We start from the raw sequence: 13,011 nt of genomic DNA on the forward strand, positions 1-13,011 counted from the left end.
GTTTAGTGTCTGCAGACCAAGAGGTTGATGACAGTTTTATATCTCTTACGGTTGAAAACATTGGGCTAAAATAAATGTCTTTCATATTTCACATGAGTGGGATATCTGGAGAGATTAACTTTGGGATTAGAAGACTTCTATGTTGCCCTGTTTGTTATATGCTTCTAATGTTCTCCTGTGGATTGCTTGCTTTTGAGGTACTGCTACTTCTGTTGATTTGAAATAAACATTAAGAGGAAAATAATGCAAAGAAATTTTTTTGTGCTTGCTGCAGTTGGAGCAGCATGGCTGTCTAAAGGTCTGTTAAATGGCCACTTTGGGGTGAATATCTACAATGAAAACTTTCAGTAGTTATATCTGATCAACATTACTCTTTTGGCTGTACTTCCCTTTATTCCTTGTATTTTCCTGTTAATGTGATCTTTCCTAGATGATATTCTGTTGTGTTGGTCTTACTTGGGTAACTTGTCACTTACTTGACATAACTTACTTGTCTCCTGGCTGTTTTACAATAATTTTCAGAGGTATTTGGACTTTTTTTTTCCCCATTGTAAAGAAGATGCTTATAGATGTGACAAAAGAAAGCATTTTTTTAAAATTTAATTGTTTTATCTCTTGTATGGAGAGCCCTTATTCTTTTCCAGCTAATGCTAAGAAGAAGACAGGAGTGCTTGGTGGCTTCTGTGATGATAGTGATAGCTTGCAAATAAGTTGTTCACAATTTTCTGCTTATGGGTCTCTATTACTGGTGCAGATGGTACTGCTGGAGCTGGTGTGTTTCCTGGTAGTTTTAGTTGAGGGAATGTGGGGAAGGTGTCACTTTCCATAGAGGTCTCGGTTTGGGAATGCGAAGCCAAGTCTGCATAAACAGAGATTAATGTGTGAGACACTTTCTTTGCTGTTCAACATCTTCTAAATATCACTAATGCCTTTAATTCAGAAAATAAACCCTCCCCTTTCTGCCTCTGCCCCCCTTCTCTTCCCTTCCCCCACCATTCCCCACCTCCTGTAAGGACCTAATGATTAACTCGGGTGTAAATAAGGTCACTACAGTGCCTGTAAGAGAAGAATAAAGAGTGATCAAACAAGCTTCCATAAATCACCATCTTAAAAGTCCATTTCCATAAAGTTGACAAATAGGGGCACTCTCGGGTTAAAGAGGTTCAATCTGGTTGCAGGTTCTGTCTTCCCTTGCAAAGTACTGCACCAAAGTATTACTTCTGAATTTATGTTTGCAAGTACTTTGGGCCCAGTGAACAATTTCTTATGATTTGGAAGTTTGAAAAGTCAGTCACTGACTGGAGATTGCTACTCAGCAGTGACCATGTGGCAGATTGACTGCAGAAGTCCAATCTGAGGGCTTGAAGTGGTTATTTGATCTCCTCAAGTAGCTTGAAAATAAGGCTCTGTGATACAAGAGATATAGTATGCATCCAGGAGAGAGGCTGCTAAGACAACTTGGAATTGGTCAAAACAAATAAGTGCATTTAAATAAAATGTCTGATATTTCTAGATTGGATGTAATATCTTTTTATTACTGGGCAAACATCTGCTTCTAAGTTTTTGTGCCTTCCAGTTTCAAACAGCCCTTATACCCATTAGATGACATTTTATAAAAACAACGTAAATATTAGGAATAAATATCCTGGCTTCTTCTAAATCAGTATTTCAGGGACCAGAAAAGCATTGAGTATTTTAAAATGCTCATGAAATATAACCTAATTCTTCTTTCTACCCCATTCTTGAAGTGTAGTGTTAGTCACAGAGCTATGCAAAACACTCAGTTTCACATGAAACCTTGTGTTTACTGCTTCTCATTACTTATGTTCTTGGTACTGATTTGGCAAAAAATCTGTGCACTAAGAGGATGCTTGATGTGCTTCTTTAAACTTAATGCTATTTGAAATGTAAGTGGAGCAGTAAGTAGAAGAAAAATAAGAAAATGTCTAGGTGACCCTAGTAATAGAAATTAGGGAGGGAAGTACATTGCGTTGAAAAAACAGGTGTAAAAATTATCACAACCATTGTTTTTAGGACAGCATTTGCATCTGTATGTTTCTAGCCTGTTTTCTGCCTGTTTATTGCAGCAGGGAGACAATAGGTTATTTTTGGTGTTTCAAGTAATGTTACAGGTTCAGCATCAGGCCTTATTGTGAAAGATTGCATGCCATCTTCCACATAAATGCATGCACACCTGTAAGATACTCCCAAGTGACTGAATTGTGTCAGGCATTGCAAATGCAAACCATTTATGGGATTTTCATCCCTTCTTGCATCTGTTTTGCAAATACAGAACTCAAAGCTTTAAGGGGAGATTGTCCATTTAATAATCTCTTGGAAGAGAGGCTGTTAAGTGGTTATGTACCACTTTCACAAATGTTATCCGATCCATTCAGCCTTATTTAAAATTCAATTTAGCAAATCATTCCCTTTGGTTACTATACAGCAGTAAAGGGGCTGATGTGAAGTTTGGCATAACTGAAATAGAGAATAGTTGTTTTTAGGATGCAGGAGAAATATGGTGCTTGCAAGGTGCATCAGCCTCTAGGGTAGCACATTTTCCCCGTGAATGGCTTGAGGGTTTTAGGAGGTATCTGCCAGTTTGTGCCTCTTGTAAGGGTTTCTGTTATCTACCAGTTCATGTTCTTTCAGCTATTGACTTTGTGTTGACTGACACAAGCATGGGAATTATGTTCTTTTTTTTAAAAAACGTGATTAATTAGTTTGGTATGAAAGCCATCCCTAATAAAAAAAGTTAACCTACAGAGAAAATGATATTTTGCTAAAAAAAGCTCTAAGTGTAGCATTGTTCTTAAAATAAGAAAAACCAAACAAAAAACTGACATAAAACATACAGATCAAACACAAAAAACCCCGCCCAACTGTGTAGTGGCACAGATAAATCTCAGTATGAGGAAAACTTGATTCAGTGATGCCTTGTAGACAAAGAGAATAATTAAATGTATGAAAATAGTGAACTGAAGAAGCACTGCTTTGTAGTGTCAGTAGGTGAAAGATAATATAGGTGGAAATACAGGTGGCTGTTCTACTGGAGTTACCTCTCTGTGAAGCAGAAACACTTCCCCTTTCAGACACCTTTGAATTTTTGACACCTTGAAGTTTCATCTTGTGATGGTGCTGGTGTAAGCTTCATGTTACTGTGAATGCGTTAACATTACAATTGAAATTCCAAGAGTCTATTAGGGAAGAGGCTCATTAGGTTGTCCACGAGTGTTCCTATGTCTGCTCTTGTGAAAATTGTTTGAATTTGATAATTACTTTATAGTAATAATGAAGTTATTTCCAGGTAAACCGGAAAAGTACAATGGTAGGAAGATGCCTTTTTGTAAGTTTAACTTCAATGTCTGCTGCTTGGAAAACTGGATTAAGGATATGTGATGGTTGGAGTGAAACCTGCCGAAGGACATACCCTTTTGTAAGGAGCTAAATTTTTTTTTCCAAGTGTTTTTTTGCAACCCTACATCCTGTACCACATTGGGCTCCTCACTGTTGTCTCTTTTGTAGCATTCACTGTTGTAGAGGAATTCTTGGCAGAACAAGGGCGTGTTGTACACCCGCAGGGACTGGACAACCCTGGCCTGCAGATTACAGGGTTACTTTGAAGACCATGCACCATCCCCGAACAGATAGAACAAGGAATAATGAACACTGTGCAAGGACAAAGCCGGATGCCAAACAAGATACGAAAACTGCTAAATTAGCACACCCTAGCCAAAGTGCTTACAGTGTGACAACCAATCAACAAGTAACGTGTAGGTGTGATTGCAGCCACTTAACCAATGAGTGTTAGGCAGCAGTCATGTGAAACAGTGCATAGAAGCGTAAATATGACAAGATTGCTAAATGAAGTGCAATGACATGTAGCCATATTGGTGTGGTTGTCATTACTTGGCTGACTCTCCGCGGGACCCTCTTCACACTGTCTTTTGCCCAATGTCCTATCAATCATTTAAGAGTCTTATATTCCTTAAATCCATGATGCCCAGTGCAGTCCTGCGCTGGTTCCCCCCTGTACGGCACCCATAATTCCCCAAGGCTATGCCTAAACCTGTGCCTTGCATGGTGTCATTTGCTGCCAGGTGGTACACTAGTGTGCCAGGGATGGGGAATGTTGGCCCCGCCTGCTATTTGCAGCGTTTCTCTGGTGCCCTGGCATTCCTCCCAGAATATGCTCAGGTACAGCCAGAGCGCATGGTGAGACCCCCCCATCACCTGTAGTTTTCCTCCCTTTTGCTGTGGACCTGGCAGGTTTTCTGGCATGGTGCAGGTAGTACAGTGCAGGGATGTTGGATCAGGATACCCCACCATGGTGCCTTCCAACTTTACTTGTTCTGTCATTCAGGGTGAGAAAGAAGAGGACTAGGGGCATTGGAGGAGAGGAGTGAGATTGGACAATGGAAAGAATAAGACTAAAGAGGTGGTCTTCAGCCATACATCATGAACTACAGACTGAGTCCAAGTTCCATAATTTCCACAGCTTCTAGAGTTTTTGCCTCTGGAGATTGAAACAATTTCCTATTCCTGCTATAGATTAAGCTGCAATATGTATTCCACTTGTACAATAGAAGAAAATTAAATTGTTTCCCTTAAACAAAAAAAGAATTTGGTTCTTGCAATCTTGTGAATGACTCCGTATCTAACGTTGGAACTATTTTATGTTCAGTCCTATTATACTTCTGTAAGCAAAATGGTGGTGTTTTAAAGACTTGTTTTGAGTAAAAATTCTCCTGTAAGATGTGTGTGTTAGGATAGTGGTATTAAAAAGAAACCACACAACAAATTCAGCATAGTTGTGTGAGCTGGAAAATTCTAGGAAATGTATTTCCTCTGCGGTTGCACTGATTTAGTGAAAACAGCTGCATCTGTTAGTAGCAGCAGTGAGATTTCTTTTGGGCTTCTCTTTGGAGCTGTTAATGGGTGTGAGGAAATAGACGTCTCTGAGTGGGGTCTGCAGCCAGTCTGGTGAGGAGTGTGTGGGGGGTCTCCCCAAGCACAAGTCAGGTTTCAGATAGAGGAGCTCTCCTGGTTGTAGTTGCGCTGTTTTCTGCTGTCTGTCCCCCACCCCCTGCATCTTTCTGCCCTTGTGTTTTGCAGTAACTCCACAGCAGAGAAGGCAGACTGTTGTGTCCTCCTGTGTGTTTTTCCAATTTGCAGCCCATTATACTGGCTGCTGCTGCTGCTGAGCTCTTGGAGTCCTATTGCATAGTTGAGGCACAGGCATCCTCATGGCTTGCCTTCTGCTTGCAAGATGTTGATGTTACATGGCTGGGCTAAGTCTCTCTGGTGGTGTGGAGGAGCTTTACCTGAGGTTTTGGTAAAAGTGAGTTGGCAGTAACCACCTGTACATCTCTTTGAGCTGTCTGGGATCTAGTGAATCTTTTGAGGCCGTGTTTGTCCTCCTGCATGAGCCCCCCTCACTAAGAGAGTGAGTCAGGGTGCTGACCAGCCTGAAGCTGACATGGCAATTGTTCTCCCACCCCTGTTCCTGTTGCCACCTAGCTGCAGAAGGGGACAAATGGGGCTGTGGTGTGCCCATGGGTGCTTTGTTTCTGCAGCAATCATCCTGTGCGCCCTGTACAGGAGGGAACACATGGGGAAGGGGAGTGATTCCCTATAAAGTCAAGCACTGTGTGGAGGGAGGGACAAAGGCCTTGTTTGTAGGTTTTTCTCAACTGCAGCTTTCAGTGGCCAGACACCACTGTGCTTTCATTCTTGCCAAAACTCTCCTGTGCCTGGGCAAAGTTTTATTTGCATCAATGAAGCAAAATGGGTTTTTGGTGAACAGATTACTGGGACTATGGAAGTTGCAATTGTACTCCTGTCTGAGTACAATTTAAAATGCCTTGACCAGCATGTCCTAAAGTGTACTTAGGGTGGATAAAAAGCCTTAGTGGGCCGAGAAAAATGAATACCAGAATCATCTGGTTTTCTCCACTTTTTGCTTTTGATTTTACCACTTGCTTTTTTTTCTGCTGGAGGAAGACTTAGTGTTTCTTTGAGTTGTTGGGAAACAACTTGTGGGTGTCCAAGAGGAGTGTGGTTTTCAAACCCAGGGTGGAACAGATTCCCCGCATTGAAACTGTGGTGAAAGTTTCATTGTCAGAGTTTTGGCACAGTACATGAGGATGATATGTTGTGTCAGTAGCAGCCCATAGGACATATTAATATATTCTGATGTATGTGGAACAGTTCTACACTGAGTGTGTGAGTGAAATTGATGAAGCTGCTGGATGCTGGTGTAATAAAGTAACTCACTTCTGGTGATGCCCTGTTTAAGCAACATCTTTTGTTTAGTCATCATATTAGTTGCAAACCACTTAAGAAGAAAATTCTTTAGGGTGTAGGAAGAAGCTGGCAGTATTTTAAGTCCTGTTTCATCTCTCAGTACAGGTATTTGGTTGTCTTTCTCGCCTCACATAATGTATGCAATTGCAAAGTCACACTAAGTGATTATCCTTCTACTGTGCTGAAAGCTCTGTATTTGCTGACACTGTCAGTCATGTCTTCACCAGCAAAACCATTTTATTAGGTTGTGACAAACATAAGGTTTGTTTCACTGGGCATGATGGCTATCAAAAGTTTACATGAATTAGTTCAAGAACCATCTTTTTTTTGTTTAAAACCCCCTTATTTTTTATTAGAATGTGCAATTTTTTCTGCCATTGCAGTAGTGTACTACAGTATGCTGTGCCAATCTCTGTGGGTTTAAAATAATTTTTTTGGAGGGGTGTAAGTTGGTTGCTAGATGTAATGGTAAAGAATTAGGGTGAGAAGGAATAACAAGATCTGGGTCCTGCTGGATGAAGTGCTTGTGTGTCAGTTGGGGGCCATCCTAAACCCATGTAAGTATCACTGTTTGAAATGCAACCAACAGACAAATAGGCGCACTTCTGCGTGTGTACTGGGGGAAAAAGATGTTTCCTTGTTTCAGTTTGGAGTTTATGGTAGTCCTTAAGTGACAGCAGAGCAACAAATAAAAGAGCCTCATTACAGCTACAGCATACTGCCATTGTATTTGGTTCATATTGCCTTGCTTGTGCTGCACCCAGCAGATGAATACAGGTTGCACCTTGCCGCAAGTAGGATATTGTTTTTACTGTGAGGTGGGGGAGGATGTTGTCAGAAGTGTCCCTGAAGACATCCTGTGGCATTAGCTAGGAAGCTATTTGGGCTTGTCTGCCTAAAGCAGGTGTATTCTTCTGTTTTAATGATGTGTTTGCATGCATTTGCTGAGTGTTGGCTTTTATTGCATGCTCTGTTGAAACTAAGAGTGCCAGGTCTGTCTGTACAGAACATGTGGATATGCTCTGCTTCCACCTCATTCATGTAACGTGCCAAACAAAATCTGTTAAAGCATGGAAAGATTGATTTTGCAACACGTAGCTGGTCAGTGAGTGATGCAGTTGATTCTTAAAGGGAAAACCAATGAGTGAGTGTTGCTCTGTGTGAAGCTGCTGCATCATATGCACCTTAATCCCTGATGCATACAGAGCATACACCAAGGTCAACAGGAAAAAATAGTTTGCATCGGTTCTCTTCTTTTTTCACCCTTCATCTTTCTCTGGTCAGGAGTCCTTTTTCTGGTTGTGTGTGGAATTAGCAAAAAGTTATATCTGAAATGCTGGCAGCAAGATGTCATGCTGCTGGTTGTTTGAGTATCAACCCTTGTTTGTGGTTCCTGTTCTTTCTTGGAAACCCATTTTTTCCCAGGATGAGTATTTGGGGTAGCACCATGGAGTCTGACTGCCTGGGGCTGAGTGGTAACTCCTCAGCAAGGGGGTGTCTCATCTTTTCCCTCTCTCTCCCAGGAGAGTGAAAATTTCACCCCTGGAAGCAAAATTATATTTAATGGCTGAATATTCACAGATGAGTCAGTCTCTTAGGGAAGTGGGTGATACCAGTGAGTGTGGTGGCACCAAAGCCCCACGGGGTTGTAGCCTAGGGCCCCAGAGCTCTGCACAGATATCCAGGCCAGTTCTGCTAGTGAAAAGCATGACTGCATGTATATACTGATACCTGCCTTTTCTGGTTAAACCTTTATGATGTTATGCTGTATTCCACTTGTATTTTCCCTCTTCCTTTTTTTTTAGATACATGACATGCTATCACTACTCACTTTTCTGTAACATTGCATTTCAATTTTGCCTTTAATTTGAAGTCTCAAAGCTATGTCATAATAAGAACCCCCCTATGGAAAATGTTAGAAATAAGTTTTGCTTTCTCCACCCCAATTTTTTTTTCATGAATTATCTGAAAAGGAGCTATTAAAAAGAAAGAAAAGTCAACTCTACTTTGAATTTTAGTTGAAATTTTGGAATTAAATACCATTAACTTCTTAGCTATTACAGAGTTGCCTTTATCACTGCTTATTGTACACTACCATTTCTCCATGTCAAATCTCTTTCTGGAGTTCTGATGCAAATTCACTCATTGTCAATCAAAGCTGCAATTTATAAATTAATTCACTCTAGCAATTTTCTATTTGATGTTAATATCTCAATCTAGATTACTAAACCCATGAGAGCAGCTATGTGATTCACTGTGATCTATTTCTTAGTATTACTAGGGTAAATTTTTGGCTGTATTTTTTTAAACCAGTCTGTAAAAGCTTTGGTTCTATCTTTGGCTTAAATCGATATCACACTTCTACCTGCCCAACTCCAATTACCCTATACAGAGTTTTGCCTTTTTGGGAAAATCTTGTGTCACTCTTACAGAAAATGTTAAAACCAAGAGTAGCTTTCACAAGTGAAAAGAGACAGTTTTCTCAAGTCTTAGAATAGGAGCTCACCCTTGCTTTGAGAATGGTGAGGCACTGGAACAAGATGCCCAGAGAAGTTGTGGGTGCCCCATCCCTGGAAATGTTCAGTGCCAGGTTGGATGGGACTTAGAGCCATCTGCTCCAGTGGAAGATGTCTCTGCCCATACTGGCGGGCTGTGGAGAGGATGATGTGGAAATAGATGATCTTTAAGGTCCCTTCCAACCCAAACAATTCTATAGTTCTAAAAGTAATTAAAAGGGAAGCTGCCGTCTATGTTTTGGTGCTGTGTATGGCGCAGCTGTGATAGTCCTGTATTCTGTGCTGCCTAGCTAAGTGTCCTGTCCAGCATGTTTGCCAAAAAGGAGTAAATTAAGCAATACAAGAGGAAAGATGACACACTGTATTTCCTCTTGCATTTCCCGTTCCTCAAGCCTTAAACCATCTCTGTTTGAATCTGTCAGGGTAAGACTTGGCTTCTGTGGCACTTTTCTTCATTAACCTCTTCACCTTTCCCTGAATCTGTGTATGGATGTTGAGCATTTATTGCATACTGCTGTGTGAAGAATCACTCCTTCATGACTTGTTTGGACCTGTTACATGCTTGCTTCACTCTGATTCTGTGTTGGAAGAGATGATGAGCAATCTGTGTTCTTTCTGGCCACTTCTGGCTTTACAGGCCTTTATCATGTCCTTCTCCCCAAAGTATTTTCTTCTGTACAACTTGTCTGCTTAGTTTCCTGAAAATATTTTTTGAGGAAAATTTGAGTTAATTTTTCTGGCTTTTGTAGAGAGAAGTCTTGCCTTATAAAACTTCTGGAGTATTGGAAGGTTTCAGCAAGCTAATTTGACTTTTTCTGAAGATACTTTATGATTCTCAAGTGCCAAAGCTTAGAGTTGTCCTCAGATTTACTGTCTGGACCAAGGCAATAGGCGCTGCCAGAATGGTTGCAATCAGTGGCTTTGTAGGCAGCACTGATAAAAAGTGTAGCATAACACAAGGGCTGTCAGTCTGAGATTGTATCTATACTGAGCAACTAAAGGTTAAACATAGTGTCTGTTTCCCTTCTGGTCAGGATAATTTACAACCCAAATTTACCCACGAGTTCTTGTATTACAAGGCAAAGCTTTCAGTTTTGTGCTTAAAAAAATGAATAAAAAGCTAAGGGATTTATGGGTGGATTTGAATGGAATGAATGGATTTATTTTGAGGTAACATGAATGCATGAGTATGGAGCTTGTTTTTCCAGGCTAAATATATTAGTTGAAAATACTGAAAATAGAAACATGTTGCAAAAGCCTTTCTGTGCAACTGTCAGTCAGGGGGGATTACAGAGGGGACAGTAAAGCACTCATTATCGAGGCTGGAGGCTTCACCATTTCCCTCTGTCCTGCTGTGACCTTAATGAGAGAGCTGCCCTTTGCATCCCGACTGGCAGGCAGAGCCCAGCAATTTGTCTGGTACCATTCCTATGTGGTGGGGGAGACTGGCAAGAAAGTTCTGTACAGTTCTGGCTGCTCTTGGCAATGCCTGTGCTCAGCAAAGCTGCACCCAGGCCTGGTGAAGCAGCATGTTGTGTCTGCCTCTTCAGGATGCAGGTGCTCAGACAAAACCATAGAAGAGTGGCTTACAATTGACTGCATGAGGAGAGCTTACTTAATAAACAATCTGGTTAGGCAGGAGACGTTTTTCCATGGTGCTAATAGAAGCTCTTGCTCTTTGATTATGTGTTGTTTTGTTTTATAAGTGATTGATACTTCAGATGGTGGCAGTGTTATGACTAATTTTAAAATTACACGAGAGTAAAAAGTGGAATGAGGAAATTTTTTCACATTTGTACTAGATAATAATACAAAGATCTCTTGAAAGCATTTTCTTGGAAAGCTAAGACCTTCAAGGTCATTTCTGGCCCCTAAAAGTGATTTACAGTAGTTGATAAACTAAACTTTTGTTTTGGAAACTTTTGGAAAGATTAACATGAAAGCATTGATGATAGCTAACAATCAGGCATGTGGATCCTAGGAAGTCACTTCTTACCTAGGATCAAATTATTAGTGGAATAAATTTCTACTGGCTGCTCTAGATTTAAATTTTTATCCTCCTTTAAAAGAACCTTGAATTCCTCTGTTAAAGTTATCGCCAGTTCTGTTTGTGATACTGCAGGAGGAGAATGGCATCTGTGATGTTACTGTGTAAAACCTTCCCACTGTGTTCTATATTAAAGAAAACCATGTATTTGTTTTCTTCTCCTTGAACTTTTCTTATTTCTTTTCACCCTGTATCTGGCCTACTGAGCTGCTTCAGCTTTCAGCTGCCTTGCAGACCCTTTTTACTTATTTTCATTTGTCTTGTCAGGTGCTGGTTCATTTGCTTATGAAGTAGTTATTTTCTCTTTCTAGTGTACATTTGCTGTCTTGATTCCCTCTTGCTTTATTGTTGATTAATTTCTTCCAGTCCTGGAAATAGAGAAAATGATCTCTGATAGAGGAAGCTATCACAGTAACTGTTATAAAATGATGTGGAATGTAAATGACAGTATAATGGCATGTACCATGGGATATGCCAAAGATTCTCATGCAACTGATTATCTTTCAAGGCTTGGGAGGGATGAAGTTGATGTGTGCAGGGAATCTTTAGATACTAAAAGTGTCAACTATATAGACCCTGAAGAGGAGACCAGAATATGAGTGACTTTTTCAGGTGGGAGGGTCAGTTTTAAGGTGATGAGGCAAAGATGACTTTGGCAGTCCTATCCTAACAGGCTATCCAAAGTCCCAGGGAGCCCCGTAATGGGATGAGGGCCGTAGTTGAACCTTGGTTCTGTGCTGAAATGCCAGGTGCTGCCTGCTTGTGAGTTGCCCAGCAGAGGAGAGAACGTGTTCATTATAACGCTTTGTGTCCTTGAGGATGTGAGCAGTGATCCCCATATTCCTGCTCGGTGAAGGAAAAAGTTTTGTGCTTGAGAGTTCTTGCTCTGTTCAAGTGGCTTGAGCTCCTCCTGCTTCCTGCTGTCAACTTTTGGCATTTTATGAGCTGTCCTGACAATCTGTTCTTGAATGTAAGGAAATTAATCCCTGTCACATTCCAGCTTCCCCTCCCCGTGCCTTCCTCAGTCCCTTGCCCTTTCCATCTCCTCTTGCTTGCTCTCTGCCCCCTCTGCGCTGCTGTGTGGGACAGTTGACTGTGGTATCACAAGAAAAGAGTGAGGGAGGAAAAAAGAGGTGGTGAGTCAGCTGTGCCCGCTATACCTGCTTTATAGTAGGTAAATTGTTTGATAGTGTCCAACGCAGAAGTTGAGCAAAAAGCGTGAAACTGCTTAACCACTCTGCTCACAAAACACACCTCTCTAGTTTTTGGGCAGTCAGGTATGCCACTGCTCGATGGCTGATATCTCTCAACTATAGAAATGTTAATTCTGTCTGAATAGAAAACCCGATAGTAATGGCTTGGACCCAAGCCTCACCCTTAACTCCCTCCAAGTTGTCTCTTTCTTCCCCTCAATTCTTATACAAAATAACTTTCTTAATTGTGGAAACAGACTGAGATTGGTATCGGTGCAAATCCTTAAGTGTAAGCTCTGTCCCAATGTTTTTGCATGAATGCAAGGTATTGAATGTCTTCAGGGGTGCTTTTCTTGGTGGTTATTTTAGACAGAAAAGTCTAGACAGTTCTTAGGATCTATTGCACATCTCTACACCTGCCAAAATTTTGGAGGGAGTTTTGTTCAAATTACTCTGCTGTTCATCAGAAAGTGCTATGTGAGTTGTGAAAGCCTAACTAAATTAGTCTGTTTCTTTCACTCTTCCTCCCCCAAATAATCTCTGCTACTAGTGTTCTAAAACTTGAATAATATTCTGCAATTGCTATTTTTATTTTATTTATACCTTTCCTTATTCTCTAACAATTACATAAATAGAAAGGACGTTCTTTTGTGCATGATTTTGTTGTATGTGCAATAATGTGAAGATTTCACAAGTGATTGAGACAAATGCTTTTTAAACACATTTTGAGTTGAAAATTAATAGGTTAGTTTTGAGAAAGGCTCTTCAGTGGATAAAGGACATAAATATAGATACTTTTTTTCAATGTCAGTCTTAATTGTATTTTTTCAGAAATACAGAAAACTACTTTCTTGCTTGAACCTGCTAATATTGCACTGTTGAAAGTGACCTGGCATGTAAGAAAGTGTCTTCTAAGTAGTGTAAGAATTTATCTAAGTAATCTCTACTT

The sequence above is a fragment of the Geospiza fortis genome, unplaced genomic scaffold, assembly GCF_000277835.1.
Source record: "Geospiza fortis unplaced genomic scaffold, GeoFor_1.0 scaffold162, whole genome shotgun sequence".
Lineage (NCBI taxonomy): Eukaryota > Metazoa > Chordata > Aves > Passeriformes > Thraupidae > Geospiza > Geospiza fortis.